This window comes from Delphinus delphis, chromosome 7 (assembly GCF_949987515.2).
Source record: "Delphinus delphis chromosome 7, mDelDel1.2, whole genome shotgun sequence".
Lineage (NCBI taxonomy): Eukaryota > Metazoa > Chordata > Mammalia > Artiodactyla > Delphinidae > Delphinus > Delphinus delphis.
Genome location: NC_082689.1, coordinates 102,111,870 through 102,124,511, shown reverse-complemented (window position 1 = coordinate 102,124,511; position 12,642 = coordinate 102,111,870).

Sequence of the window (12,642 nt, the reverse complement as noted above, 5' to 3'; positions counted from 1 at the left end):
GCTCTGCATGGCCGTCCTCTTGTCTCCTTGCAGCTTGTCGCCCTAATAAGGGAGTGACTACCCTGTCACATACTGCTCCAAACAAGACCCAGGGTAACACGATGGACCCCTCCCCTTCTTCCCTCTTTTCCATCTCCCCCTTTCTTTCCTCACTTCCTTTTAAGCCCTCAGAGTTGACAACCAGCTCCCCCTTTAGGATCAAGGGACTTGGTCCCCTGGCAGCTGGGGGATCTGCCACAGAGAGTCCTCCAACCCCGGCTTATTCTGGAATTGACTCTGCTGAAGGGAGTCCCTGGCCCAGGTCACAGCCCCTCCCAGGACCGCTCAGCCATGACCAACACAGAGTATAAAGTCTCAGCCCCTCTTTCCAACTTGACACTCAGAAGGATCATCTCAGCTTCAGAGCCCCCAGTGGGCTTAGCTGTGAATTTTTGGTGACTGTGTCCCAGCTCAGCTTCTCCTTTAGCCCCTGAAGGTGATGTTTTCCCCTGAGCCACACCCCAATAAACTTCCTGCACACTAATCTCCATCCCAGCATCTCCCCGTGTCCTAGGGAATTCCCCCTGCAACAGCTGTGATGAGGTAGGATACCGAAGGCACAGTTTGATGGATGAGGAAATGCACATTAAATAGGTTGAGAGCAATACAAGATGAAGGCTAATGAAGGGTCGTTAAGTTACCATTCAAAAAACACATTCACAGGAAAAGTTCAATAGGGTGAAAATAGTGAGGGGGGTTTCCTGGAGGAGGTGTTGTAAGTGTTGGGACTTCTTGATGGGTAGGATCTGTAAAGAAGAAAGAACAACACAGGGTGCTTTTGACAGAGGGAATCACTCAAGCAATTTGAGACTGAACATCCCTAGTCTGTGAAACAGGACTTTTAGGAAGGCAAAGCAGACACCATTTTCTGGGGGGTGGGAGGGAGCTAGATATAGGGTTTGGATACGCTAGATTGTGGTTAAATATTAGATTTGGAAGAACTTTGACAGCCAGGCTGTGACATCCAATACCCATGAGCAGCGAGGAGCAACTAGGCATACTGGAGCAGATGAGGACACGAGGAAGCTTATCTAGGTACTGGTGACACTGATTCATTGTTGGGGCCACAGGTGGGCAGAGATTTCATAGTAATGCTTGATGCCAGTTATTGAAAATCACTCTAATTTTACTTATTTTAACAAAAATCCACTATTTTTTACTTGGTTGTAAATGTCAACCTGGATCCAAATTTCACTACATGTGTAGCTGTTTTATCAGCCTTTGACTGTTCCATTGCAATTACACTTTCCCCCTCCTGGGATGTTGGCACATAATGTAGGGAGTTTGAGGGAGGTACCAGGGCATGTACTGCCATGATTTCCCCCTCCTGGGTTTGTGTGTTTAGGAGCATTATTGATATTTTGCCAGCAGTTTTTATGACGGGTTAGCGTTGGGACTAAATTGGAGGAAGGAAAGCAGGTGGGTGAAAATTCCACTGATGCAAGTGGCGTGTGAAGGGAGCTTGGCATCTGGGCAGGAACAGTGTGTAGCGTGTATCAACATCTCATTCCTTTTTATGGCTGAATAATATTGGAGTGACGTGTATAAACCACATTTTGTTTAACCATGTATCTACTGGTGGGCACTTAGGTTGTTTCTACCTTTTGGCTATTGTGAATAATGCTGTGCCGAACATAGGCATGCAAGTAACTGAGTCCATGTTTTTGATTCCTTTGGGTATGTACCTAGGAGTGGAATTGCTGGGTCATAGGGTAACTCTATAGTTAACTTACTGGGGAGCCACCCCACTGTTTTCCACAGCAGCTGCACCATTTTACATTCCACCAGCAATGTGTGAGAGTTACCATTTCTCTACGGCCTCACCAACACTTGTTATTTTCCATTTTTTAAAACTATAGACATCCTAGTAGATGTGAAGTGGTATATCATTGTGGTTCGTATTTCATTCTTAATTGTAGAAATTATTTTTGCATACTTCTTTTTTCTTACTTTGCAACGATTTTAATAACCTAGCTCTATATTGATTTTTATTGTAAGCCTTTTAGAAACAGATACCCTGGACTTAAGCTGCCTTAAAAGAGCTCACATTTTGTGTTACGAAGCTCTCCATTCAGATTGCTTTTCACTTCCTAGATGATCTTGTCATGGAGGATTTTCTTTCTCTGTTTTTCTTTGTCAAGTCTCTAGTGTTATGCCTCTACGGTCCAGTGGAGATTCTTCTGTTTCCTGAGCAATCTGACAGTTGAACTTATCTAGTCAAAAGAGCAGTCCTTGCTGTCTCTTTTGAGTAACATTTATATTCTGTTGGCAAGATATGAAACTCCCAGTATCAGAGTGTTCTTTATTGAGGGTGAAATGATACAGGACTATGGAAGTAGCTACAACCAGACCCACCCCTTACCCTGCCATGATTGACTTCATGACAAATTCTGAAATCCTCAGACTGCCTTTCTTTAAAAACTTCCCCAGCCAAATACTAGCCATTATTTTCATTAATGACTTTAAGAAGGGCCAATGGCAGTCAATCACAAAGGAAAATAAAACTCTCTTTTCTTTCTTTTCCTTATATGTTTTGAACATGAAATAGAGGAAAAGTATAAGGTAATCTTTGGGTATTGTTTCCAAATCTTTAAAAATTATGCCTGTGTGCAAAAAAGCATTTGAGGAATCTATCACCCTTTGAAGATAAAGCACTAGATAAACTCAGAATAGAAGGGAATTTCTCAACATAATAAAGGATATAAATGAAAAACCTATAGCTAATATCATGTTCAGTAGTGAAAGTCTGAAAGCTAAGATTAAGAACAAGACAAGGATACCCACTTTCATCACTTCTGTTCACCATGTTTATAGCCACAGCAATTAGGCAAGAAAATAAATAAAAGGCATCCAAATTGGAAAGAAGGTACTAAGACATGTCACAGATGACATGATGTTATATGAAGAAAACCCTAAAGATTCCAGAAAAAACTGTTAGAGCTAATAAACAAATTCATCAAAGTTGCAGGCTATAAGATCAACATGCGAAAATGAATATTCCCATACACAAGCAGTGAGTAACCCAAAAAGGCAATTAAAAACAATTTAATGTGCAATATCATTAAAAAGAATAAAATACTTAGGAATAAAATCAACCAAAGAGGTTCAGGACTTGTAAATTAAAACTACAAAATATTGCTGAAAGAAATTTTAAAAGACTTCAAGAAACAGAAAGACATCCTATGTTCACGCATTGGAAGACAATATTGTTAAGACTGAAATACTCCCCAGTGTGATCTATAGATTCAATGTACTCCCTATCAAAATCACAACGGTCTTCTTCCAGAATAAAAAACCTGATCCTAAAATTTATACAGAATCTCAAAATAGCCAAAACAATTGTGTAAAAGAAGAGCAAAGTTGTAGGAATCGTAATTCCCAAATTCAAAAGTGACTAAAAGTCACAGTCATCAAAATAGTGTGGAGCTGGCATAAAGACAGACACAATAGACCTCTGGAATAGAGAGTCCAAAAATGACCCCATATATTCATGGCCAGTTGATTTTGACATTGATGCCAAGACCATTCAATGGGGGAAAGAACATCCTCTTCAAAAAATGGTGCTGGGACAACTGGATATCCACACATAAAGAAATTATGTTAGACCCTTACCTCACACCATATAGAGAAATTAACTAAAATAGAGCAAAGACCAAAATGTAAGGGCTGCAACTGTAAAATTCTTAGAAGACAACATGGAGGAAAATCTTCATGACATCATTAGTTATCAGAGAAATGAAAATCAAAATCACAATGAGATATCACTTCACACTTACTAGGATGGCTACAAGCCACAGTCAGACAATAACCAGTGTCACTGAGGATGTGAGAAATTAGAAACTTCATACACTGCTGTTAAAAATGCAAATGGTGCAGACACTTTGGAAAACAGCCTGGCAGTTCCTCAAAAAAGTTAAACATGAGTTACTATTTTGGCCCAACAATTCCACTCCTAGGTATGTTCCCAAGCGAAATGAAAATATGTGTCCACACAAAAACTTGTACACAAATGTTCATCGTAGCATTGTATATAACACCCCCAAACAGAAACAATCCAAATGCCCGTCAATGGACAAATGTTTAAACAAAATGTGGTATATTCATACAATGGATTATTATTTGGCCATAAAAAGGGATGAAGTACTAGTTCACGTGACAACATGGAAAAATCTTGAAAACATGCTAAGCGAAAAAAGCCAGGCACAAAAGGCTTCATATTGTATGATTCCATTTATGTGAAAGATAGAGAATAAGCATATTTATAAAAACAGAGAGTAGATGAGTGACTGCCAGTGGCTGGAGGCAGGGGTAGGGGGCTGCTAATGGGTACAGGCTTTCTTTTTGAGGCGGTGAAAATGTTCTAAAATTGGTTGTGGTGATGGTTGCACAACTCCCTGAATATGTGAAAAAGACTTTCAGCGGGTGAATTGTATGGTACATGAATGGTATAATAATATATATTATATCTCATTAGAGCTACCCAAAAAAGGGTTCATAGGGATTGGACTCCTCTGGCCCTTCCAACCTTGCCCTCACTCACAATAGAGTGGGAAAACCTCCAGTTTCATCTGCTGGTCTCAAATTGGCCCCCTGTTTGTTCTTTTTGGGTTTCTCCTGTTCTTAGATCCATCAGCTGCTGCATTATTTCCCACTGTTTCCTCCTGCACTTTGCCAATAACCAGCAGGTCTGTGGCTGTTTGCTGCTTTGTCCCACCCACCTGTGCTTGGGGATTCAACGGGACACTCTGTAACCTACTTTTTGTTGTAATTATTGTCTGTGGTTTTTCGTTTTGCTCTCTGGCTGCTCTGTTTTTATGTGGGGATTCAGAAAAATCAAAAAATTATTCTGTTAGGGTGACCACCGTCTTCCTGGGATCCCTGTAGGAGAACTTTGTCAAGTACCCCTTTTTGATATGAATTTCAAAGATTCCTCCCCCCAACCTGTTTAATTTGTCTTTTGTCATTTGAGCTTCATGGATGGGTCACTTGGAGATGAGGAAGTGGGCGTTCTGAGGGTGATCCATGGCTGCCCACACTGCACTTTATATGACCTGGGGGTCGCACCTTTCTGATCGATCACTAGGGAATCTATTGAGCCCTTTGTTTTAACAGCCTCGAGGCTCTGTAGCATGCTGGACTTTCCCAGGTTGTTATTCATATTTTCTCTTGAGCTTCTTCAATAGTGCAATTCAGCCCATCTATTGCTTAGAAAATATTGCTATGGTAACCTGTTCTGGCATGTAAAGCTGTTACTTAGAGTTGAGGGAAATGAAGGTGGACTAAAAACCGGAGTATTCCAACCGTTCCACCACCGCTTATTCCCCAAAGGCACCTGAAAGAATTGAGGGAAACAAACATGTAGGTATTGAATACATTGTTGCACTCTGTCCATCACAGATGCGGAAGGGTTCAATCCAGCTGGCGTTTGCAGAGGACACTTCTCTGAAGCAGAGAATGCTGGTGAATTTAATTCCTTGTCACACTGGCGTTTGCAGAAGAGTCTGTAATGAGACTTCCAGATGTCTAATTTGTGGCCAAAAGATAGCTTGTTTTAAAGCGTCTTCAATTCCTGTGGAGTTCTATTAAGATTTAAACTCCAGTTTCCACAGCTGTGAACATTGTTCCAAAGGCTGAGTGCAGAAGTCCAGGGTTTTACAGCTTGTGTCTTCCAAGTGGTTGCCAAGGATCCCGGGAAATGTGCACAGGTACAAAGAAGTCTTTCAACTCGAAATGGGGGAAAGGTGCTATATTAGTTTCCTATGGCTGCTGTAATGAATTACCACACACTTCGTGGTGTAAAACAACACAAATTTATTATCTTACAGTAATCGGAAGTCCAAAGTGGGCTTCCCTGAACTAAAGTCAAAGTGTCAGCAGAGCCTTCTGGAGGCTCCAGGGAGAATGTTTCCTTGCTTTTCCAGCTTCTAGCGTCTGCCTGCATTCCTTGACTCACAGCCCTTCCTCTGTCTTCAAAGCTGGCTGGGTAGTATCTTCAAATCTCTCCCTGACTCTCTGATCTCTGTTCCTGTTGTCACATCACCTTCTTTGAGTCTGACCCTCTTGTCTTTCTCTTATAAGGACCGCTGTGATCACAGTTAGCCCATTTGGGTAATCCAGGATAACTTTCCATCTCAAGATTATCACTTAATCACATCCACAAAGTCCCTTTTGTCACGTAAGGTAGTGTTTTCATGGTTTCTGGGGATTAGGACATGGGCATTATTGGGGGGGGGCATTATTTTGGCTGCCACAGATCCCAACATATCCGAGGTACGGCTGCTCTAACCAGAACCTGGTCTTTTCACCTGGGTCCCTATGGAGCGGAAAACCTCCAGGCTCTGGTGCCAGGGGAGCTAGAATGCCACCTTACACCTCAAAGCCAAGGATGCCCGGGGATGCTGTTAGGAAACAGACACTTCTTAAGTTTCACATAGAGTGGGGAAAACATCAAACAGGAAAGTGTCCTGTTTAAATCAATTACTCACCTGCCAGCCTTCTCTGAGGTTTTGCTTCTTCGACTACTCTCACTTTCTCTCTTCCATCTTCAATTTCTCGCTCCTTTGCCCAAGGATATGTTTAAGCCTCTTCTATCCTAAGAAAGCAAACAGCATTACCTTCCCAGGTAATGGGAAGCGGCTACAGCGGCTCAGTGCTCATTACACAGGACACCGTGTAGCTGCTGTACAGGACTCTTGACCGCCTTCTGTCTTTGTGTCCACCTACAAATGTTTCCTACCCTTCTCCAAATACAGAGCCCTGGCTCACCTGCTATTCCCCACCACACATCACTCCGCACCGTCCTCTCACGCAGCCCTGCCCGGCGTTTCCACCGTTTTCGCTTGGCACGAGCAGTTCCCACCACCTGGAATATCTTCCAGTCCTTGCTATTCTTCTTTACCCAAGAGATCTCTCCCGGCCCCTCCTGCCTCTGGTCACTGCTCGCGTCATCCATGAATCCCCAGGCAGCATTAGCGGCCCATCCTCAGGGCTCACACGAGGCTCTGCTCATGATGGATTTACTTCCGAGTGTCTCCACCTCCAGTGGACCACGAGCTCCTTATGTGTAGGCATGGAATTGCTCCCCTCTGCTGCCGTCGCGTCTAGCACAGCACCTCATACAAAGTAGTTACTCAGTACAGTTCTCATGGGTGACGGAATGACTCCCAACGTCCTGCTGCAGGTTCTCTTATGACTTCTGGTCCTCCTTGCCTCTCAGAATCCCGCTGAATTCGCAACATTGACTTGCTCCGAAGTCCCTCTTCTTCCCCAGAAATCAGCACCTCTTCCTGATTTCTTTTCTGTTCAACCCCTATTCATTAAACTCTTAACTCTGTGTGCTAGACACAAGGGGTACAAAAATAAATAAGACCCAGAGCCATGCCCTCAAGGAGGGTCTAGGTCAGGGTTTCCCATTCTTGATGCCACTGACATTTGGGGCTGGATAATTCTCTGCTGTGAGGGCCTGTCCTGTGCACTGTAGGGTGTTCAGCAGCATCTCTGGCCTCTGCCTGATAAGCACTGGCAGCATCCTTCTCCCAATCATGACAGCCAAAAATGTCTGCAGACACTGTCAAATGTCCCCTGTGAGACGGAAATGACCTCCGTTGAGAACCGCTGGTGTACATGCAGAGACATCAAGAAACAGAGAGAAAAATTTCCAAATGAGGTAGATGTAAGCACAAAGCACAAAAATGATCTGTAAGAAAATTAAATTGGAGACTTGGAAAATACTTGTATGTACACTGATGAACTGGCCAAGGATCTAAAGCTTCGTCACATGAAATAATTAAAAGGCAACACAAGACAGCATTTTCATAATGGGAGACGAGGGGGTTAAAACTTGTTCAGTCCTTGCTATGCAGAAGCTGCTTTGCATCTGTTGATTCATTTCATTCTCACGACAAACCTGCGAGGCAGGGATGGTTTTCCATTAGTTAGAGGAGGAAAGTGAGCTAACGACTTAAGGTTACCTGCTCAAGGCGACACCTCGGCTCCTTTGTATTCACTAACGGCACCACATTCCTCTCCGCGCCCCGTCTTTGTGGTCAGCACACCGTCTTCTTCGAGCCACTCCAGTGTCACCCCCGAATCCATCAGTGTCATGTCTGGAGGACTGCAGCATCACAGTGTCTCATCTCTGTTCTTGTTTCCTTCTCTAATTCCCAGCTTGCCCCACCTCCAGTTTCACCCTGGTCCTCTCCACCCTAAACATTAGCCGGCATGAATCCTAATGCACAATCTGACATTGCACCCGCTTTCTTTCCGCTGCGAACCAAATTAAAGTCCAAGCTTCACGGCTTGGCTTTCTAGCCTCCTTTCTCTGAGTTCCACCCAGGTTCCTAGTCTCGTCTCTCACTGCCTCCTAAAGTACACGTCCTGCTCTGCTAATAGCCGCTAGTATATCTGAAGTGCTTACATTGGTTCATAGAATCCTTACAGCAACCCAGTGAGATGGACAGTGCTGTTCTTGTTTTACCCAAGCTGCTTCATTTTTGCCTTTGCTCAGGCTGTTCACATCGTTGCCTGGACACCTGGTTCCTCCCTTGTGTCACCCGCTTTGCTCCAGGTGAAGCCTCCTGCAAGACTCCACTCTGAAGTCACACCTTCCCAAAGCTGCCATCATTTAACGCTTGGAGATGGTTATTTTCTCTGTATAGTACATTGTCCCTGTATTTATGTCATATCCCTCTCACAGTAAGCTTCTAGAATGGCATCAGAACCGCCCTACACTCCTGGGGTTCTACCCTTAGTAGATGCTCAAATACACGTTATTTGAACAAAGTTGAGGCTCATTGCTCATGTGGTTTCTGACCTTTAAAATTTTTCATCTATCACAGCCGCCCTGGTAGCCCTATTGACCGGAGCATCAGGGCTACGAGGCACGCCTCCTGAGCCCTCGGCCAGCATCGCCTGCTCTGTCAGGACTCAGGGGCTCTGTGTCCCGTCTGCATCTGGGGACACCCGCGCCAGCCCTGAGCAGGGTGGAGCCTGGCGAGCGGGCACCCCTGCTCTCCCCCTACTCGCCCCGCCCCCTTTCCTCTAGCCTGGGGCCAGGGGAAGGATCCCCCTATGGCCCTCCTCTGCCAACAAAAGGAAGACCAATCAACCCCCGGATTCTGCGCAGAGGGGCCGCGGGAGCGCAGACGCAGCCGTAGCCGCCGGTCGCTCCCGCTCGGCTGCCACGGCCCCTGCTGGTGAGATGCGGAATCACAGAAAGCGTACGACACCTCCCGGGCTTTATTGGCCTACGTCTGAAACCGTGACGTTTTGATGGTGGGGAGAGGGTGTGAGAAAGCAGGGAAGTCCGAGAAAACATTGTTTTGTTTCTGACCCACCCTATCCCTTTTCTGATGTTCGCGGTAGTAGCTTCAATAGCTGTCATTTCCAAGAGCTGACTCGGCTCCATTCGGTGCTAAAGTTTTCCCTTGCTCTACTGCGTTTAATCCTGCGGATGCCGTCACTTCCTCCCTTTCTGTGGATGAGGAAACTGAGGCACAGAGAGGGAAGTCGCTGTTCAAAGCCTCGCGGTCAGTGGTGGAGTCGGGTTTCACACAGGTTGTGACTCCAGAAGCTGCGGCCGTGGAAGGTTCGATGAGGGCAGCCCGGTCCGTTACCAGGGCCGGTGCTCCACACGAGGCTCTGAGAAATGCGAAGGCCCCACGTCCTCCCGCCCCGCAGGCCCCCAGATCCAGAGCAGTACTCCATGATCTTTCCCTGGAGGTGGCGAACTTGCCGCTTGTTCCTCTTTTGATGCATCCTTGCCTCAAGGATGTTTGCACGTTTCAACGCCTGGCTTTGCTCCACATCAGCCATTTTCCCTGTGTAGGAGGCAGGAGTCTGCGCGGGGAGAGCCTGGATGGTGGGAAGCAACCTGGACTTTCTACCCTCTCCCAACAGAGGGAGAGAGACGAACCAAATCTGAGAGTCACTGAGTGTTGCAGGGGCCTTAGAGGTTATTTCGTTAGGTTCTTTCTTATAAGCAACAAAGAACCACTCAATGATCTAAACTGAAAGGAATTAATTGAAATGACAGTGGGGGGCTGGAGACCCCGGCTTGGAGAAGAGGCAGAAATAGGGGCAGGTCGATAATGGGCAGGACCACAGCCGAAGTCACGTCCCACAGTCAATCTGGAGTTAAGTCCTGCTGCTGCCTGGACGCCGCAGCTGGAGCCACCTCTGCTCCTGACGCAGCTGTCTCTGGAAGATGCATGAGGAATCCGCCACTTTGCTTCTGCTCCTTTTTTAGTACCTGATTCAGCATTCTGATGCCTTCAGGTTACACCTAGGTCACAGCCCTTCTGACTGCAGGGGAGACTTTCTGCTTTCCAATGGGAAGCGATCCTGCCCACACACCAGGACTTACATGGCTCGGTCTCTGAACCCAGGAAGGAGATTAGATGCTGGGCAGCCCCACAAACCAAAAATGTCCACTACAGCGGTCATCTAGTTAAAATTTGTTTGCATCCCCTCCCCTCCCCTCCCCCTGCCTTAAATTACAGCTGAGATGCTGAGTCCTAGAGGGGAGAATGGCTTTCTTAATGACATCTCCTGTGCTAACACCAACCAACTGGACCCCAATTGAATGGAGCACTGTTGGGGGATCTCGAGGCTTTGGCTGGCTGGGGGAGGAACGGGGGCCAAGGTGGTTGTGCTGTCCTGCACTGTGCTTTCCCACGTCAGGCATTTCAAACAAAGGCACAGCTGTTTCTTGCTGGAAAGCCTGAGTCTTAGGTGTCTCTTCTGGCCACCCTGCCTTGTGGATGGCTAAACACACTAACGCCATTTCCTGCGTCTGGCAATTTCACTTTACAGGATGAGATCATTACAAGGTTTAGCAAGAGACTGTGTTTGTACTCTAGACTGGATGTTCCCACACCTAGCTGTGCTGAGAACCGTCCAGATTCCTCTGCCCTGCTAAAGGCCTATATGGGCAATCTCCTGGGCATGGGCAAGAAAAATCTTAAAAAAAACAAAAACAAAAACTCAGGGTTTCTTGTGTGGCACATTTCTTGTGTGGCATTTGGGAACTCACTTCCCAGAACAGAAGCCTGTCTTCCACAGGTAGAGAAGGTTCCGACGGCTCTTTATCAGCTGAAGTCCACCTGAACCCAAGGATGCAGAATTTCCAGGCTTAGAAATAGCTGGGACATTTCTCTATATATCTGCATGCCACATGACTTGGAAAACAATATCACAATTGCTTATGACACCTATCTTCTCTAGACCTACCAGGCTCCTAAGAGGAGCTCAGCCACATGCATCCGTGTCCTCTGCAATTCCTGGCACCTAGCAGGCTCTCGATTCATGAACATTCAGCGTTATCCAGTCATTGTTCCCTCCACCAAACACCCAATACAAATCAGCCTTGAAAACTGCATGAATCAACTTGACAGTTGCCTTAGGAAGGTACTGCAGGATTGGAGCACTTCCCAAAACTTGGATCTGATCAGAATTCCAGGGGACCTGGACTGTCAGAAATCCTTGGCCTGTTCTCCAAAGGCCCAAGATAGCTCAGGGTTTTCAGTGAGTCCTTGTACCTGAGTCCGTTGGGCAGCAGGCCTTTTGTGTAGGATTTAGGTACTAATAAAGACAGCTAACAGGTACTTCGTACTGTCCTAGCACCTTACACGTTAGTGCATTCAATTCTTACCACCTTACAAAGTAGGTTTTATCACTTTCTTTGTTTCACTCATTTAACAGGCCCAGAGAACAGGCAGAGCTGGAATTTGAACCCAGGCATTCTGGTTCCAGAGCACTCATTTGTAACCACCATCATTTTTTTTTTTTCTTAATATAAATTTATTTTTGGCTGCATTGGGTCTTCGTTGCTGCACGCTGACTTTCTCTAGTTGCGGCAGGCGGGGTCTACTCTTCTTTGCGGTGCGCGGGCTTCTCATTGCGGTGGCCTCTCTTGTTGTGGAGCACAGGCTTAGTTGCTCCGCGGCATGTGGGATCTTCCCAGACCAGGGCTTGAACCCATGTCCCCTGCATTGGCAGGCCGATTCTTAACCGCTGCGCCACCAGGGAAGTCCCACCACTACGTATTTTTGAATAAACAAGATCCTTTTTTGGATATCCCAAATTCAGCTTTAACCTGGGCAGCTAAGACCAAAATAAACTTAGAAATAGCAATGACACACCTGTAGTCCAGAGGACCCAAAGGTCTCTACTTGCTGGCAGTGACCTGCTTGGCTTCCAGTCCACGCTGCCTGGCCTTCCTGGCTGAAGCCACTTAATCCCATTTGTCAAGTTAGTGGCTGCACACATGCCACCAGCAGCTGCTGTGTTCTTAGCACAGGAACCTAAGGAGGCCTTCTCTTTGTGCAAACGAGCCTTGCAGATGGTGCTGCACTGACCTCGTTATCTGACTCTAGTGACCGCTCCCTCACATTTGAATCCTGGCCAGGTCGGTCAAGTCTGGTTGTCTGGATGTCCCTAGGCTGGACCAGCCTGCCAGCAGAATTTCACACAGGACTCCCAGCAAGTCCTGAAGTAAGCCGTTATCACAGTAAGAACAATCTTTCCACCTTCTGTTTATATACTCTTCTCACAAATGACAAAACAGGCACTAGACACATTGAGACAAGGAGAGCCAGTGTGGGG